At 50.8% G+C, this 16802-nt stretch overlaps 1 long non-coding RNA gene across 4 annotated transcripts; it reads right to left on the reverse strand.

Moving 5' to 3' along the window:
- Positions 1–5097: 5097 nt before the first annotated feature.
- LOC128825747 (uncharacterized) lies at positions 5098–16796 on the reverse strand. Of its 4 annotated transcripts, none has more exons than XR_008442719.1 (13): positions 16095–16796; positions 15593–15784; positions 15426–15479; positions 14927–15064; positions 14264–14624; positions 13743–13874; positions 11430–13443; positions 10274–11125; positions 9610–9969; positions 9089–9220; positions 8619–8789; positions 8452–8505; positions 5098–8103 (listed from the first exon to the last, which is right to left on the reverse strand). It is a non-coding gene; the product is annotated as an uncharacterized LOC128825747 (long non-coding RNA). The 4 variants fall into 4 exon arrangements; XR_008442718.1 differs by having other exon boundaries at positions 5098–8313; XR_008442716.1 differs by having other exon boundaries at positions 8452–8789.
- Positions 16797–16802: the final 6 nt, after the last annotated feature.

Genomic DNA, 16802 nt, shown 5'->3' on the forward strand with positions numbered 1-16802 from the left:
AGATTCCAAACCATCATTAATGTCCCACACTTTACATAATTACAATAGGCCCTCAGAGTTATATTTTATATTTCTAGTTTTAGATACAAGAGTGGTACATTTATACAAATTGGATGATCACACTCAGTAGATTATAAGCTTTGTAATGATACCTTACAAGAGACCTTTTGCATGAAGCATATCCCAGTTACGTTATATTCACTTTTTACCATATTTTTCTAAAACTATCCCAGTTACATTATATTCACTTATTATCATGTTTTTATAAAACCATATAGACTGCACAACGTCACAAACGTAACTGACCATCAGGTGTCACTGCTGTACCAAGGGAAACATGCTCTGTGCATTACCCTGACTGGCCACCGGGTGTCACTGCTGCTTCATGGGCGATACGCTCTGTGCATTTCCCTGACTGGCCACCAGGTGTCACTGCTGCTCCAAAAGAAAGACCTTCTGTTCATTACTCCAACTGGCCACCAGGTGTCACTGCTATGCCAAGGGAAATATACTCTGTGCATTACCCTAATTGACCACTGGGTGTCACTGTTCCTTCAAGGGAGACATACTCTCTGCATTTCCCTGACTAGCCACTAGGTGTCACTGCTGCTCCATGGGAGACCCCCCCTCCATGCATTACCTTGACTGGTCACCGGGTGTCACTTCTGTGCCAAGGGAAACATGCTATGTGCATTTCCCTGACTGGCCACTGGATGTCACTGCTGCTCCAAGAGAAACACATTCTGTGCCTTTCCCTGACTGGCCATCGGGTGTCACTGCTGTGCCAATGGAAACATGCTCTGTGCATTACCCCGATTGACCACTGGGTGTCCATGGGAAACAGACTCTGTGGAATACCCCGCCTGGCCACTGGGTGTCACTGCTCCTCCAAGGGAACCACTGTGTGTGCATCATCCCGACTGGCCACTAGGTGTCACTGCTGGTCCAATGGAACACCTTCTGTGCATTACAATGAGTGACCACCGGGTGTGTCACTGCTACTCCAAAGAAATGTGCTCAGTGCGTTACCCTGACTGACCACCGGGTGTCACTGTCGCTGCAACAGAAACACATTCTGTGCATTACCCCAACTGGCCGCCGGGTGTCACTGCTCCTCCATGGGAGAGAGAGAGACTTCATTAGCCAACCTGGCTAGCTCTCTGGCCGCCCAGCTCTGATGACAGTGCCACCAGCATCAGCAGTGCAGAAGTCCTCACTGAACTATGTGCTGCCCAGAGCAGGCAGAGGGTTCAGGATGCCCCACAGCAACCCAACAGCCCCACTCTGCCCCAGGCTCCTGGGCCTGCTGCTCATGGTTGATGCTCCCCGAGGGCTCTGCAAGAGCCAGGTTCCCCCACCTGGGTGGCTCTTGGGGGCTACAAGCAGTTGAAGGGCGGTGGGAAGTGGAGGGGCAGCCGCAGCCCCAGGGCCAAGAGCAGCAGCAGGAGGAGGAGACAGGGGAGCACCCCAGCTGCCCATCCCACGGCACAGCCAGCGGATCAGTCACCCCCCACTGGCCGGCTCCAGCCGCCAACCTGGCCAGGAGGAGGGCAATGGGGGGATGGGGCAGGAGGCAGGGCTGGCACTTAAGAGGAGCAGAGCCATAGAGATGGGTGGGGCCCTGTACCAAAGGGGGTGTGTGCAGCCCCCCCAATTTTCTGTCTAGCCTACCTCAGCCCCCCCACGGGGAAGAGGATGGTGCCACCCATGGAGGGGAGAAATTGGGGTTTCAGGGTTTAGGGTTTGGATTACAGGGTCAGGGTCTAGGGGTTGGATTAGGGTAAAGGAGAATTAGGTTTAGGGTGTGGATTAGGTTTGGAAATGGCTAGGAGTTGAGAGGGAGAGTCAGGGCCCCCCGGGGGAGGCAAGTGGGGCAATTTGCCCCAGGCCTTGTAGGGGCCCCCACGAGAATATAGTATTGCAATTTTTTTTATGGAAGGGACCCCCGAAATTGCTTTTCCCCAGACACCCTGAATCCTTTAGGCAGCCCAGGGGAGAGTAAGATTAGGGGAGGGGAGGAGTGGGGTAGGTTCTGGGAGGCAGGGTTGAGGGTTAGAGGGTTGTGTTTAATGCGAGGATGAGGATTAGCTTTAGGGATTAGATTAGGTAAGAGTTTGGGTTCAAAGGTGGGTTAGAGTTAAGGGGTTAGGGTTATGGTCAGGGTGGGGGTTATGATATAATAGGGTGATGATCAGGGTTAGTTGAAGGGTTAGGGTGCAGGGGTCAGGGTTGGGTTGCCTAGGGTGAAGGGAGGGGTCAGGATTTAGGGTTGGGTTGTGGTGTGGGATAGGGTCAAAGGTTAGGGGGAGGAGTTGAGTTAGAGTACTGGGGAACAGGAGTTAGGGTTTGGGATTAGGGTTAGCAGGTGAGGGCTCAGGGTTTGTCTTTTTTGCTCTTCTAATTGCTTGAATTGACCATTCTGTATCAATTTCCTGTAAATGTATTTTAATTCCTTTTAACAACTTTTCAAAAACATTAGTTTCATTATTATTATAACATCACCTATCTTTTTATTGTGAAATAGTAAATTACAGGTTTTAATACTCATGTATTTTTTTTGTTTTTTTAATGTCAGGCTATTATTTATGCCCATAACACTTGAATGCTGCCTGATTTCCTTGATTGTCTCAGCCCTGCGCCAGAAGTAGCAATTTGTGATGGATAGTGTCTGCCCTGTCACAGTTTCCTACCCCATGAAATCTCCATATTAAATTTGGATCTCAATAAAACAAATGTTTTCTAACTTAGAAAAATGTATTGTTAGAAAACTCATTTCATGTGTCCCAATTTCAAACAGAGATTTGCCAGAAGTAGCACACTGTGACAATGCATACCCCATCTGCCACAAATCGCTACTCCTAGACCCAGGGCTGGTGAATTGCATGAGGACAGCAAAAACGTGCTATGTAGATGTCAGTAACTGCAACTGGTAGAAAATTGGGACAGGGAGCAATTTGTAACAGTACGTCCTGACACTACAGAGGAGATACTGGGATGTTTCCCCCCACCCGACATCAGGCTCTCCACATTAGGGACAGTGGCTGCCAGGGCAGCTGGGGGCTGGTCTTGGTCTCTGTGATGAGCAGGCTACTCTGGGTGCAGGAGAGGGGCAGGTTGTTCAGCAGCCAGGAACCCAAGTGCTTGTCCGTCCCTGAGCAGCTAAGGAGCAGTGTGCAGCTGGTCCATGGACCTGCTGTAGCGCTGCTCTGTGGCCAGGCTTGGCGGTGGCTGCAAGAGATGGGTCAGCATCAAAAACAGCACAGCAAATGGGGAGCCAGGAGTTGCTGTGGCAATCAGCCACCAGCCAAACCCACAACCTTGTCAGCCTGCAGCATCACCATCTGTCCTCCATGTGCCACACACACACACCTCTCCATCCCTCCTCTGTATGCCAGAGACGCTCATCTATCCATCTCCAGACATCTCTGTTTCTCACGGATTTTCCATGCAGCACCCAACACAATGAGGCCCGGACCTGAGTGAGGCTTTTGGGTGCTGCAGTAGTGGAGCTGTAGGGTGACAGTGCATCTCTAGTCTCAGCCCCTTTTCTCTTAAGCCCGGAGCCATGACTGAGTTCACACCTCTCGGGCCCAGATCCCATAGTCCCGAAGATACTCAACCAACCACTCGTGCTCTGTGATCCTGTTACATCAACAAGAATCTCCCCAAAGTCCCCATGAAGAGGAGGAGGAGTGACACCTTGAGCCTGGCAGGCAGCATGAACTCTCCTCAGCATGGCATGGATCATCCCTGGGTCAGACAGATCCTATATGACTCATACGAGACCACGGGGGGCAAGAGAGTGCATCCCACTGATCCTGATAGGAGGTGTGGACCCTCCCTCTGGGGCAGACCAACCCTCCCCCGAGATGGATCCTCCCCAACCCATGGGAGACTACAGAGTACCAGGGAATCTTTTCCCAGGGTCTTGCTCTGTTGCAGGCTCTCCATGTGCTACACCGTATTCTCAGCACATCAACTTTCTACAGCTTGGATTGCTGTAAGGAGTGGAGGGAGGCACTGTTAATGAGTGATGGCAGGTACAAGGATTTGGGGACTCAAAGTGCTGAGGTGTCACAGGTGGGACAGTGCCATGTGTGTCCATCCATCCCCCTCCCCCCCATTTAGGCAGTGATCCCTGGTTGCTATTTCACACTTTAAGAAAAGAGCCAAATGCCACTGTTTGTCACAGGGTAATTTTATTTAACACACAGCATTCTTCATCAGAAACTTACAACCCCCACCTTGCCCAGCACCTGCCCAAACCAGCACAGTCACTCATGACAGCAAATACCCCAGAACATACAGACCCAAAGGGCAGCAGTTTTAATTTGAAGCAATGAGATAACGCCTAGAGAAGCTAGTGAGGGTCTGTGGGGAAGTAGACAAATTGCAACTAACTACAATGGGGAAAATCATAATCCACCAGGGAGAAAAACTGACTCCACTGGGAAATCAAGCGAGCCTGGGATTTCCAGCAATTCAGGATTGGAGCAAGAATTCTCCACTTCCCTTCATTGTCTGGCAATTTCCAGGGAAGGGTAAGGTTAGCAAGACCTTCACAAATGGATAATTCCCAACCCACTGTGGCCAAATGCACCCCTGTATTCACACCCTACACACTATTATAACAATCTTTGGACAAAATATGCCTTGTGAGGTAGCATTTGAAACTCAGTGATCAATACTATTTTGGTGAAATGGCGGTAGCAACAGTCTGTGTAAAGTTATGAAATTCCACCTATAGGGTATTAAAAGCACAAGTTCCAATTCACATAGCCTGATTAGGTGGAAGTGATCAAGCACACCTGTCCTAAAGAAAGGGATGTGCGTTTGCCTCAATTTGCATTTCAGCTGTAAACAGATTCCACAGAGGATAAGAGGGGGAAGAAAGAAGCAGTATACACGGATGAACAGAAACAGCACAAAGCCTCCTTCTTCCACCAAACTCCATGCTCTCAGCAAGAAAAAACTTAACCTAAGGTGAACACTGTTGTGAGAGGCTACCGGTGTGGTGCTTCTGTGTGCTGCCCCAGCTCTGCGCAGATAGCTGACACAGCAGACCCGACGAGAATCCCCAATAACCACAGAGTCTACTAAGATACAAAGGCCCCTCGGCCAGGTTTATTGCGACCCTGACACAATTTCAGTTCCCCGTAGATTACTTAGTCTACCGGGCATAGTGCTAGAAAGTGCCGCTCGGCAATGGACTCAGCTCAGTGGCGGGACTTTCCACTGCCCCCTCAGCCGGACAAAGACACCACCCCAGGGACACATTCTTATACACAAGTACAAACAAGTTACACATCACTCCTGACGTATTGAGGTGCAACCCCTCTACGTAGCAAGGTACAACCCCTCTATGCAGTAAGGGGCCGCCTCGCACCTTGTACCTGTTGGTTCGATCAAAACATCTCTATCCATCATTTTACCCTTTTGCCCCTGTCATTGGGATGGGTCGGTCTGTTCCATGTTATCTGTGGAATGTTCCCGTATGGTATGTCTTGGTACCATGTTTATACTATAACTATGCTAAATGAATATGTATTTCTGCAACATCAGCCCTTTCCTTGCCAACTTCTGTGAGCAGGGCCTGCCTTTTGCTCACAGCTTACCTTTGCTTTCTATGCTAGCAAAGCCTTGACCATTACTTTAGTTTGGTTCAGGCTTCATACTGGGCCTTCATTAGGCCTTTACCATGTTGCCTTCACTTACTACATTACTACAAACACTCAGGAAAATGTTTTTCAAATGGTGACCGAGCTATAAAAGGAAAGGGCAAAAACACCCAAGTTCTCTCTCCCTCATCTCCCTTTCACCTAAGATGATCAGAGAAACAGCTGCTGGACCCTGGAAGCAGATCCTGGCCTGAGGGTTTGGGCAGCAATATTACTGGAAGCTGTGGGAAGGGACTTCACAAGCCTAGTTCGTTAAGTTTAGGAAGCATTTTATCTTTATTTTTTCTTGTAACCATTTCTTCTTTAATGCCTTATTACTTTTGTTCACTTAAAACCTCTCTATGTAGTTAAAAAAACTTATTTTATTCTTGAACCAAAACTAATCCAGTGTTGTGAACTGTAAATGGAATTATCCACAAGGTGGCAGATTTTTGTATATTGACCTCCTAGAGGTACAACAGACCTAATCTATCTGGCCTGTCCAGGAGATGGCTGGACAGTGCACAACACGTTTTTGGGGTAAAATTCAGGACAGGGAGTGTGTTGGGGTCACCCTGCATGTGGTAGCCCAGGTCTGATGGAAGCCAAAGTGTGACTGGTGAGTGCTGACAAGCTCTGGGATCAGAGTCGTAGCCACACACAGACACTTGGGGGGGAAAGGGGGGAGCATCACGCTGACAGGCTGTTTGTGAGCTACCCAAGTCAGAGCTATAACAGAGAAGCACGGTGAGGTGCCCCCCCCGCGTTGCCGGTCAGATGACATAGCCCCACACTGGTCAGGATTACAGCCTGGAACATCGTACCTGAGCCACGGCAAGAGCCCCCCCAGCTGCTGTAGTGTTATAAAACACTCCCCAGCAGAATCGGTTACTTTGCTGTTGAGGATGCTGGAGCAAGCGGACCATGTACAGTAACAGGGGCAAAAGGAAGGTGTGGGGGGGGGAGCGGGGAAGGTCTAGACAAGGCTGCTCTTCCCTCTCTGAAATGATGTAGTGAGTTTCTGACACCTTCCCTCTCCCCCGCATACACCCTGCTCTTTAAATACTCTCAGTCTTCATTCAGGTGTTTACATACAAGTGACATCTGCACAGAGATGTTCACAAATTGGTCTGCTCAGCTGTTCCGATTCCCTGAACTGGCCACTCTTTCCCATTACCTCCAGGAAATGGAGTTTCACACATTTTAATTCTTTACTTTTCAAGAAACCTTCATATCTTCTTTTAACACTTCCTAGGGTTTTATTGTGACTCTCATTTACCATATTTAATACATTATTAAAAACCAAAACATTATCAAGTCTATTTTTATGATCACATGACTTCACTGGTGCTTGAATTGCTGGTTGGCAGGAATGGCTGACTCTAGACCAAGCGAGGGGTGGACAGCCGTTGCTCCTGTGAAACCTCTTTTTAAAATTTACACACAAGTAAAACAAGATTTTGCTAATTTAGAAAAAAATGTATTAAAATAGGTTTCAACTTGTGTGAAATCACTAAGTTACCTCTAAGCTGCACAGCAGCATATTAAACACTGTGCAGGGACTCAGGGCTGTGGCGTGGAGACATGCTTCTCCCCCAGCCCCGGACCTGCTGCGGCCGGGGAAAAAGCACCTATCCTGTGGCCCCAGCCCTGGAGCTGCCGCATTAGGGAGAGGTGCCTCTCCCCCCAGCCCAGGTGCTGCTGCGGGGAGAGAGAGCTGCGGGGAGTCCTCTCCCCGGCTTCCTGTAGTCCCAGGGCAGCCTGGACCCCAAACCCCTCATCCCCAGCCCTGAGACCACACCCCCAGATGGAGCCCTCACCCCCTCGCACCTCAACACTCTTCCCCAGCCCTGAGCCCCGTCTCACACTCCCAAAGCCTCGGCCCCACACCCGCCACATGAATTTTGTTACGTGCACCAATATGGAGGTAATATCACCTCCATATTGGTGCACATAAAATTCCTTCCACACATGAGTAGGAAAAATTAGAGGGAACACTGGTTCAAACTCTGACAAAGTCCAACCCATCTATCACAATTCCCTATCCCATAGACCCAGGAATGGGAAATTGTGGGTGTAGCAAATGGTGACAGGGCAGTCCTCCGCCCTCAACCCTCTCCATTCCACCTTTAGCATTACAACCAAAAAGCACCCCTTGCAACAGCACCCAAAATAATCATTCTGCACATCAGACTCTGGCCCCTCCCCAGCCGTAATCTCACAGAGTCCCGTACCCAACGAGGAAGCACACGGCCTGTGAAGAATACTACACCGAGCACAGACGAGGAATTCAAAGCACTGACCGCTTACTCACAGCCAGTTATGCGGGAGTCAGAAAGCTGAGGACTGTTCATGTCTGCTTACAAGGATGTCCAGTGTGCTCATGTCCACTTCTGCCACTTTCTCCTCAAGATCGGGCTCCTGGAAAATTCCTCTGGAAGCGCAGCTGCAAAAGCCAAACATGAGCCATCACTGCACAAAGCTCTATTGGTGCTTCAGAGCTTGCCCACATCCTAGTCTCCCTCTCCAATGCCATCTACGTTGGCCCCACTCGATGGACAGTGACAGTCCTGCATGATTTTTGTCCCCTCCTACTTCTCCATGGCTCCCGACACATAGCCTGTGGGGATGCACACGTAGCACGCCTGCCCGTGTCCTACGAAGAGAGATGGCACGAGGCGAGGAGAGGAGAGGAGAGTGAGAAAGTTGGCCAACACACTGGAGAAGAGAGAGAGAGAGAGAGAGAGAGAGAGAGAGAGAGAGAAAAAAAATGGGATGAAGGCAAGCAACTCACCATCTGGAATCATCCTCCTAGATGCAACCTTCCGCTGCGTAGGAGACACCGCTCCTGGCCAGAGAAATGAGCAGACCCTGAAAATGGGGGCCTTGTCTCTCTCGTAAGCGCAGCTGTTCAGGAACAATTTCTTACAAACCCAGCCCCAGCTAACGGGGCGTCCCTACCTGGAGCCCTCACCAAACCAGACACTTATCTCACTGACAGTAGCGACTGCTCCACTGCCAACTGGTCGGCTCCTGACTTGCATCCACAATGCTCGCGGGCTCACTGCTCTCGCTCGCCTTCCATCCGACGAGGGGCGTAAACTCTGATGTTTCATTTCTTTTCCCTCAGTACTAAACCCAGCACAAGGAGGAAAAACAAATAAGATATCATCTCAGTGGGCAGCGTCCCGTAAGCTATTCTTTTTGCCTCTCCCATACGGCACCGCTCCGCCCCGAACAACGCCCTTAGCACTAGAACTAAAAAGCACCCCTTGCAACGGCATCTGAAATAATCACTCTGCACAGCAGACTCTGGACCCTCCCCAGCCGTAATCTCACAGAGACCCATACCCAACGAGAAAGCACACGGCCTGTGAAGAATACTACAGCGAGCACAGATGAGGAATTCAGACCATTGACGGCTTACTCACAGCCAGTTATGCGGGAGTCAGAAAGCTGAGGACTGTTCATGTCGGCTTACAAGGACGTCCAATCTGCTCATGTCCATTTCTGCCAATTTCTCCTCGGGCTGGGGCTCCTGGAAAATTCCTCTGGAAGCGCAGCTGCAAAAGCCAAACATGAGCCATCATTACTTAAAACGCCATATGTCGCTTCAAATCTTGCCGTCATCCCTGCCTCCCTCGCCAATCCCATCTACGTCAGCCCCACTGGATGAACAGAGACCGAGTTCACACCGACAGTCACCGCTCCACTGTCGCACCCACTCCCCTGCATGATTTTTGTCCCCTCCTACTTCTCCATGGCTCCCAAGACAAAGCCTGTGGGGATGCACATGTAGCACGCCTGCCCGTGTCTTACGAAGGGAGACAACACGAGGAAAGGCAAGGACAGAGAGAGAGCTAGAGGTTGTGTGTTGGCCAACGTACTGGAGGAGAGAGAGAGAGAGAGAGAGAGAGAGAGGGGAAAACATCGGAGGAAAGCAAGCACTCACCACGTGGAGTCATCCTCCTGGATGCAATCTTCTGCTGCAGAGGAGACACCGTTCCTGACCAGAAAAATGAGCAACCTCTCAAAATAGGGACCTTTTCTCCCTCGTGACCACAGCTAGTCAGGAACCTTTTCATACAAACCCAGCCCTACTGTACTGGGCTTCTCTACCTGGACTCAGGTTGGGCATGAGCAGAGCCCTCATGAAACCAGACACTTATCTCACAGACAGCAGCGGCCCTCGGCTCCCAGATGGACAGCTTTTGCGTGGCATCAACAATGCTCAGAGTCTCTCGACGCTCTCACTCGCTTTCCATCGCATGAGGGCAGTAGACTCTGATGCGTGACTTCGTTTCCCTTGGTACTAAACCCAGCGGGGGGGGGGGGGGGAACCAAAAAAAATTAGCATCTTCATCTGCAATGTCGCGTAGTCTCCTTCATTTCACATCTCCCTTATCCCAAGGCTCCATCCTCAACCCATCTCCCATTACTACGTTACAACTGCAACTAGAAGGCACCCATTGTAACGGCACCCAAAATACTCACTTTGCTCACGAGATTCTTGTCCCTTCCCCAGCCTTAATCCCAGAGCCTCGTAACTAACGAGGAAGCACACGGCCTGTGAAGAAAACTACAGCGAGTACAGATGAGGAATTCAAAGCACTGACCTCTTACTCACAGCCAGCGATGCAGAAGGCAGAAACATAAGGACTATTCATGTCTCCTTAGAAGGATGTCCAGGCTGCTCAGGTCCACTTCCGCCATATTCTTATGCAGCTAGGGCTCCTGGACGATTCCTCTGCGAACTAATAAAGCCAAGCAAGAACCATCACTACACAGAGCTCTATTGGTGCTGGAAATCTTGCCCTCAGCCCTGCCTCCCTCTCCAGTCCCATCTACATCGGCCCCGCTCAATGAACAGAGACCGAGTTAACACCGACAGTCACCGCTCCACTCTCGCACCCACTGCCCCGCATGATTTTCGTCCACAACTCCCGAGATCTGGCCTGTGGGGACGCACACCTAGCATGCCTGCCCGTGTCCTACGAAGGGAGACGGCACAAGGAAAGGAGAGGAGAGTAGAGGAGAGACAGTGAGAAAGTTGGCCAATACACTAGAGAAGAAAGAGAGACAGACATGGGAGGGAGGCAAGCAACTCACCACCTGGAGTCATCCTCCTAGATGCAACCTTCCGCTGCACAGGAGACACCGCTCCTGGCCAGAGAAATGAGCAGGCCCTGAAAATGGGGACCTTGTCTCTCTCGTAAGCACAGCTGGTCAGGAACCATTTCTTACAAACCCAGCCCCAGATAACGTGGCGTCCCTAGCAGGAGCAAGGTGGGCCGTGAGCACAGCAATCACCAAACCAGACACTTATCTCACTGAGAGTGGTGTGTGCTTGCATCCCAGATAGACGACTCTTGCCTGGCATCAACTATGCTCACTGTCTCGTCGCTCTGGCTCGCTTTCCATCGCATGAAGGCTTGAGACTCTGAGGGATGACTTCTTTTCCTTCGGTCCTAAACCCAACAAAAGGGGAAAAAACAAATCCGTTACCATCTCTGTTGGTGATGTCTCATAGGCTCTTCCTTTTGCCTCTCCTGCACGGCGGGGCTCCTCCCACAAACATCTTCCCATTACACCTTTATCATTACAACCAAAAAGCACCCCTTGCAACGGCACCCGACAGTCACTCTGCACAGCAGACTCTGGACCCTCCCCAGCCGTAATCTCACAGAGACCCATACCCAACGAGGAAGCACACGGCCCGTGAAGAATACTACAGCGAGCACAGATGAGCAATTCAAAGCACTGACCACTTACTCACAGCCAGTTATGCGGGAGTCAGAAAGCTGAGGACTGTTCATGTCTGCTGACAAGGATGTCCAGTCTGCCCATGTCCATTTCTGCCACTTTCTCCTCGGGCTAGGGCTCTTGGAAAATTCCTCTGGAAGCGCAGCTGCAAAAGCCAAACATGAGCCATCACTACTTAAAGCTCTATTTGTTGCTTCAGTTCTTGCCCTCATCCCTACCTCCCTCTCCAATCCCACCTACATCAGCCCCACTCGATGAACAGAGACCGAGTTAACACCAACAGACATAGTCCTGCATGATTTTCCTCCCCTCCTACTTCTCCATGGCTCCCAAGATCTGGCCTGTGGGGATGCACGCCTGCCCGTGTCGTACAAAGGAAGACAGCACAAGGAAAGGCAAGGACAGAGAGAGAGAAAGAGAGATAGAGAGTGTGTGTTGGCCAACGTACGAGACAGAGAGACAGACAGACAGACAGACAAAGAGAGAAATAAAAACATGGGAGGAAAGCAAGCAACTCACCACCTGGAGTCATCCTCCTGGATGCAACCTTCTGATGCGGAAGAGACACCGTTCCTGACCAGAGAAATGAGCAACCTCTCAAAGTAGGGACTTTTTCTCCCTCGTGACCACAGCTAGTCAGCAATCTTTTCATACAAACCCAGCCCTACCGTACTGGGCTTCTCTACTGGACTCAGGTTGGGCGTGAGCAGAGCCCTCACCAAACCAGACACTTATCTCATGGACAGCAGCGTCTCCTCGGCTCCCAGATGGACGGCTTTTGCGTGGCATCAACAATGCTCAGAGTTTCGACGCTCTCGCTCGCTTTCCATCGCATCAGGGCAGTCGACTCTGACGCGTGACTTCTTTTTCCTTGATACTAAACCTAGCGGGGGGAGGGAGGAAACAAAAAAATTAGCATCTCCGTCTGCAATGTCGCGTAGTCTCTTCATTTCACATCTCCCATATCCCACGGTCCGCCCTCAACCCATCTCCCATTACTATGTTACAACTGCAACTAGAAGGCACCCATTGTAACGGCACCCAAAATACTCACTTTGCTCAGGAGACTCGTCCCTTCCCCAGCCTTAATCCCAGAGCCTCGTAACTAACAAGGAAGCACACGGCCTATGAAGAATACTACAGCGAGCACAGATGAGAAATTCAAAGCACTGACCGCTTACTCGCAGCCAGTTATGCGGGAGTCAGAAAGCTGAGGACTGTTCATGTCTGCTTACAAGGATGTCCAGTCTGCTCATGTCCAATTCTGCCACTTTCTCCTCAGGCTGGGGCTCTTGGAAAATTCCTCTGGAAGTGCAGCTGCAAAAGCCGAGCATGAGACATCACTACTTAAAGCTCTACTGGTGCGTCAAAACTTGCCCTCATCTTGGCCTCCCTCTTCGATCCCATCTACATCAGCCCCACTCGATGAACAGAGACCGAGTTAACACCAACAGTCACAGCCCTGCATGATTTTCATCCCCTCCTACTTTTCCATGGCTCCCGAAACCTGGCCTGCGGGGATGCACACCTAGCAAGCCTGCTTGTCTCCTACGAAGGGAGACGGCACGAGGAACGGAGAGAAAAGAGAGTGAGAAAGTTGGCCAACACATTAGAGAAGAGAGAGAGAGAGAGAGAGAAAAATGAGAGGAAAGCAAGCAACTGACCACCTGGAATCATCTTCCTGAATCCAACATTACTCTGCGGAGGAGACACCGTTCCTGACCACAGAAATGAGCAACCTCTGAAAATAGGGACCTTTTCTGCCTCATGACCACAGCTAGTTAGGAACCTTTTCATACAAACCCAGCCCTACCGTACTGGGCTTCCCTACCTGGACTCAGGTGGAGCGTGAGCAGAGCACTCACCAAACCAGACACTTATCTCACGGACAGAAGCGACTGCTCCACTGCCAACTGGTCGGCTCCTGACTTGCATCCACAATGCTCGCGGGCTCACTGCTCTCGCTCGCCTTCCATCCGACGAGGGGCGTAAACTCTGATGTTTCATTTCTTTTCCCTCAGTACTAAACCCAGCACAAGGAGGAAAAACAAATAAGATATCATCTCAGTGGGCAGCGTCCCGTAAGCTATTCTTTTTGCCTCTCCCACACGGCACCGCTCCGCCCCGAACAACGCCCTTAGCACTAGAACTAAAAAGCACCCCTTGCAACGGCATCTGAAATAATCACTCTGCACAGCAGACTCTGGCTCCTCCCCAGCTGTAATCGTACAGAGCCCCGTACCCAACGAGAAAGCACATGGCCTGCAAAGACTACGACAGCAAGCGCAGATGGGCAGTTCAGAGCACTGACCGCTTACTCACAGCCAGTTATGCGGGAGTCAGAAAGCTGAGGACTGTTCATGTCGGCTTACAAGGACCTCCAATCTGCTCATGTCCATTTCTGCCAGTTTCTCCTCGGGCTGGGGCTCCTGGAAAATTCCTCTGGAAGCGCAGCTGCAAAAGCCAAACATGAGCCATCATTACTTAAAACACCATATGTCGCTTCAAATCTTGCCCTCATCCCTGCCTCCCTCGCCAATCCCATCTACGTCAGCCCCACTGGATGAACAGAGACCGAGTTCACAACGACTGTCACCGCTCCACTGTCGCACCCACTCCCCTGCATGATTTTTGTCCCCTCCTACTTCTCCATGACTCCCGAGACAAAGCCTGTGGGGATGCACACGTAGCATGCCTGCCCGTGTCTTACGAAGGGAGACAACACGAGGAAAGGCAAGGACAGACAGAGAGCTAGAGGTTGTGTGTTGGCCAACATACTAGAGAAGAGAGAGAGAGAGAGAGAGAGAGAGAGGGGAAAACATCGGAGGAAAGCAAGCACTCACCACGTGGAGTCATCCTCCTGGATGCAATCTTCTGCTGCAGAGGAGACACCGTTCCTGACCAGAAAAATGAGCAACCTCTCAAAATAGGGACCTTTTCTCCCTCGTGACCACAGCTAGTCAGGAACCTTTTCATACAAACCCAGCCCTACTGTACTGGGCTTCTCTACCTGGACTCAGGTTGGGCATGAGCAGAGCTCTCATGAAACCAGACACTTATCTCACTGACAGCAGCGGCTCCTCGGCTCCCAGGTGGACGGCTTTTGCGTGGCATCAACAATGCTCAGAGTCTCTCGACGCTCTCACTCGCTTTCCATCGCATGAGGGCAGTAGACTCTGATGCGTGACTTCGTTTCCCTTGGTACTAAACCCAGCGGGAGGGGGGGGGAACCAAAAAAAATTAGCATCTTCATCTGCAATGTCGCGTAGTCTCCTTCATTTCACATCTCCCTTATCCCACGGCTCCATCCTCAACCCATCTCCCATTACTACGTTACAACTGCAACTAGAAGACACCCATTGTAACGGCACCCAAAATACTCACTTTGCTCACGAGATTCTTGTCCCTTCCCCAGCCTTAATCCCAGAGCCTCGTAATTAACGAGGAAGCACACGGCCTGTGAAGAAAACTACAGCGACTACAGATGAGGAATTCAAACCACTGACCTCTTACTCACAGCCAGCGATGCAGAAGGCAGAAACATAAGGACTATTCATGTCTCCTTAGAAGGATGTCCAGACTGCTCAGGTCCACTTCTGCCATATTCTTGTCCGGCTAGGGCTCCTGGACGATTCCTCTGCCAACTAATAAAGTCAAGCAAGAACTATCACTACACAGAGCTCTTTTGATGCATCGAGTCTTGCCCTCATCCCTGCCTCTCTCTCCAGTCCCATCTACATCGGCCCCACTCGATGAACAGAAACCGAGTAAACACAGACAGTCACAGCTCCACTTTAGCGCCCACTGCCACGCATGCTTTTCGTCCGCTCCTACTTCTCTGTGGCTCCCAAGACCTGGCTAGGATGCACACCTAGCACGGATGCCCGTGGTCCTACGAAGGGAGACGGCATGAGGATAGGAGAGGAAAGAGAGTGAGAAAGTTGGCCAACACACTAGACAAGAGAGAGACAGAGAAAAAAAACGTGAGGAAGGGAAGCAACTCACCACCTGGAGTCATCTTCCTGGATGCAACCTTCCGCTGCCGAGGACACACCGCATCTGGGCAGAGAAATAAGCAGCCCCTGAAAATGGGGACCTTGTCTCTCTCATAACCACAGCTGGTTAGCAACCATTTCTTACAAACCCAGCCCCAGCTAACGGGCCGTCCCTACCTGGGGCCAGGGGGGCCATAAGCAGAGCCCTCACCAAACCAGACATTTATTTCACTGACAACAGCGACTGCTCCACAGCCAACTCGACGGCTACTGACTTGCATCAACAATGCTCGCGGGCTCACGGCTCTCGCTTGCTTTCCATCCAACGAGGGGAGTAAACTCTGACGTTTGATTTCTTTTCCCTCGGTACTAAAACCGGCACAAGGAGGAAAAACAAATAAGTTACCACCTCAGTGGGCGCGTCGCATAGGCTATGCTTTTCGCCTCTCCTACACGGCAGCGTCCCGCCCCAACCCCTCCTTCCCATTACCCCTTTAGCATTACAACTAAAACGCACCCCTTACAATGGCATCCAATATAATCACTCTACCCAGCAGACTCTGGCCCCTCCCCAGCCGTGATCTCACAGAGTCCCGTACCCAATGAGAAAGCACATGGCCTGTGAAGAATACTACAGCGAGCACAGATGAGGAATTCAAAGCACTGATCCCTTACTCACAGCCAGTTATGCGGGAGTCAGAAAGCTGAGGACTGTTCATGTCTGCTAACAAGGGTGTTCATGTCTGTTTACAGGGATGTCCAGTCTGCTCATGTCCACTTTTCCCAGTTTCTCATCGAGATAGGGGTCCTGGAAAATTCTTCTGGAAGCGCAGCTGCAAAAGCCAAGCATGAGCCATCACTACACAAACCTCTATTGGTGTTTCAAATCTTGTCCTCATACTGGTCTCCCTCTCGAATCCCATCTACTTCGGCCCCACTCGAGGAACAGAGACCACAGTAACACCGACAGTCACAGCTGTGCATGATTTTCATCCCCTCCTACTTCTCCATGCCTCCAGAGACATAGCCTGTGGGGATGCACACGTAGGACGCCTGCCCGTGTCCTACGAAGGGAGATGGCATAAGGACAGGAGAGGAGAGTCAGTGAGAAAGTTGGCCAACACACTAGAGAAGAAAGAGAGAGACAGACAGATAGAAAGACATGGGAGGAAGGAAAGCAACTTGCCACCTGGAGTCATTCTTCTAGATGCAACCTTCCGCTCTGTAGGAGACACCGCTCCTGGTCAGAGAAATGAGCAGACCCTGAAAATGGGGTCCTTGTCCCCCTCATAACCACAGCTAGTCAAGAACATTTTCTTACAAACCCAGCCCCAGCTAATGTGGCATCTCTAGCAGAAGCAAGGTGAGCCGTGAGCACAACCAACAC

The sequence above is a fragment of the Malaclemys terrapin genome, chromosome 18 (assembly GCF_027887155.1).
Source record: "Malaclemys terrapin pileata isolate rMalTer1 chromosome 18, rMalTer1.hap1, whole genome shotgun sequence".
Lineage (NCBI taxonomy): Eukaryota > Metazoa > Chordata > Testudines > Emydidae > Malaclemys > Malaclemys terrapin.